This window comes from Pinus tabuliformis, chromosome 9, assembly GCF_031772625.1.
Source record: "Pinus tabuliformis cultivar Carrire ecotype Pingquan chromosome 9, CPIR1, whole genome shotgun sequence".
In the NCBI taxonomy this organism is placed as follows: domain Eukaryota; kingdom Viridiplantae; phylum Streptophyta; class Pinopsida; order Pinales; family Pinaceae; genus Pinus; species Pinus tabuliformis.
Genome location: NC_142307.1, coordinates 859107623 through 859110780, shown reverse-complemented (window position 1 = coordinate 859110780; position 3158 = coordinate 859107623).

Below are 3158 nucleotides of genomic sequence, written 5' to 3'. Positions count from 1 at the left end.
ACGATCTTGTGGAACTCACACCACTTTTTAGTTTCCTTTCTTAACTTCCCATAACCCTTATTTGTTTGTGAATTGGGTTGGTTTTCTTGAGGTTGGATCTCCTTGCTCTATCCCTTATTCTCTGAGCTTGGGCCACCTTTTCCAAGCTTTAATTAAAATGGATTTGTAGACCCAAACTCTCGCTTATTCCTATGTTTTAATTTATGCTCAACCTTGATAGTATATTGATAAGTGGATTGTAGTGAGGAGATGTGAAAGAAATTCATCTTTTTTTGGATGTACCTACCATTGTGGTACTTTAGAACCAAGTGTTTCTAAGAGTCTCTAATACCCAAATTTGAGTGCAAGGTATGGAAAATATTGGTGTACTCCATCAACATCTGGTCTCTCTCCTTTCTCAACGTTGTCCATCTTGTGTATTCTTCATCATAGTTCCCTATAGGATAGAAATCCTCCTTAAGGGTATCCACAAAATCTTCCCAAGTGGGTCCTACCTTGAATATCACAAACTTGTCTTTGTTTTGTCTCTCCCAATAATCATCACACCAATATTTGACATGGGGAAGGGATTTCAAGAGCACAAAGGTTCTATTTTAATTGTTAGAAATGTTTTATATAGAGTGATAACCCTCTAATAGATTTATTCATTTCTCCAAAGAATTTGCATCTATTTTGCCTTTAAATAAGGGGATATCAAAGTTAACTAATACCTTGAAGGGTTTCACAACTCTAAAATTGTCACTAATTGAAAGTGGATTGGCTGTTGTTGGAAGTCATCAAAGGATTTGGGAAAATTTTCCCATCATACGATTCCTATTTCATGTGAGAAATATAATATATAGCATAATAATATGGTAATAACCCAACTTAAATAAATGAAATAGAAACATATTGCAGAACAAAAAATGTCTAAAATCGTGGTAGCTATCTTTGAAGGAGAGAGATGGCAGCTACCTGCACTCATTAAAGCTATTACAAGAGGTCAAAGTAATGACCTTTTAACATAAAGAGAGTGCACTAGAGGTCCAAAACCATAACCGTAGAAGATGAAGTTCCAAAATGTTTGTGAACCCTGAGGTGGCTATTTGGTACATCAACTTCACGATGGTGGAACTTTTGTTTACAATATCTATTTGGGGTGCAAAATAGCTCATTGGAAAGAACCATCGAAGGCATTCTATAGTCCCCTAAATTTCCAAAATACTTCATTTAGGGCTTGAAAGGAGCTCTAGAAGTTTTGAACCCAAAAACCATAGATAAACTACCAAGAATAGAGAGAACCATTGAATCAGTGGAAGAGGTGGATGACCACTAATATCCACTTGGATCAATTTGGAAGGAATTATATATTTAATATGTATATTTTCCTATTTATTTTGTATCTAAATCAGGGGCTACTGAAACAATGAAAGGTTGATGCATATAACTTTGTGTTTATTGGGTAGACCAAAAAGAGGGAGAATGATCCATTTATGCATCTAAATAATGTTTAGAATCATCTCCTTTGCGAGATGTTGGCCTTGTCAACATTTTTAAGGTGGAAAAATCCGTCATGGGGAGCATAATTTAAGTTCTTGTGTGAGTTTATCTATTGTTGGTATCAACATAGATAAGTACTTAGGGTTGGTACTAACATGTGGTACTACGCCACAAAGGAGGACACATATTTTATCATTGACTTATCTATGATGGGGGAATATTTTCCCCATTTACCTTATGTGCTACATAATGTTTTAGGAGAGAAGTATTTGGTATATGCCTGTAGATATATAGATTACTCACTCCATTGTGTTGTAAGTTAATAGGGGGAAATTCACTTGCAATATTTTAAAGATGAGGAGGTTAGGTGATTGTGCTTTATAATTAGGGTATTTTTAAGGATTCAAATATTATGCCTATGTATAGTATCATAAGCGACTATTTCAGTTATGACTTTAATGTAGGTGAATATTTAATAAAAAACATGTAATTTACTATCAAAATTGGTAATATTTTGGTGAATATCATCTATTTAATCATATATATGTAAAAAATAGGTGACTTTTTAACCACATGTTTGAATATTTTTTTCAAAAAATGTCCAAAAATTAGCTAATTAGTGAAATTTTTCCCCTAAAATTTTCCCTATTTATAATTAGTATAATAACACACCATACTACTAATAGGAAATGCATTAGTTTCCCTATGAGTGAATTTTCTGGATTGTCTTGTTCAATGATCCAAATTGACTAGGTGGTTCCCTATTCTACTATGAAAATTTCATATTACTTTGGATAGATAATAGTGAGTTGGATGGGACTCATCCCTTCCCCTTTACATTAGAGTTATTTTGTTTATTTTTTGAGAAGATTTTAGTTACTCATGTGTAATTTGAACTCCACCCCTAGACAATTGACTAATATGTGTTTGCTCATGTGGCGCTACATGTTGCCCAAGATGAGACATCTAAAGTTTCTATGTAATTTTATGGTTGATGTTGTCATTTGCATGTCAATTAGTGAGGATAGTTGTTGGCATTATGTCCAATGTGTTGTTATTGATGGAAACCTACTTGATAAATATGTCAACATGATGGTTATGTAGAGGTTACAGGTGATAAGAACAAAGGAATATCAATTTAGAGACATATAGATGGAAAATATAAAGTGTGAGAAAAGTATACGCGGGTCCTATGAAGAAAGATCGCGTACAAAATTGGCACCATGATATTATGAATAACAGGGGTCTTTACCATGGTATTGGCCCATAGTAATAAGTGCAACAACAATTATTTGATCTCATTAAAGAATACCAATGAAATTACTAAGGTATTGGCCTAGGGCATTGGCTAAGGCTAATGCTATATAAAGAGACGGAGCTAAAAGTGTCAGGTGTGCAAGTGATGAGTTGTTTATGTATGATTCTAATCTGAAATAGGTGTACACCTAGGAACATGGGGATGGATCAGATATGATAGAATTGAGATGAATACATATTAGTTAATCTGTTTGTGGTTTGATAGCTCTATGATGATGGTATAATGATATGTGAAGGTAATAATTTGTATGCCAAGATTTGGGTTTGATAGATGTTGTGTTGTGTAGCAAAGGTATGATTCAATGATTTTAGATCTATATGTTAGTTTGAATTTGATAATTCACGTACATATGCATATATGA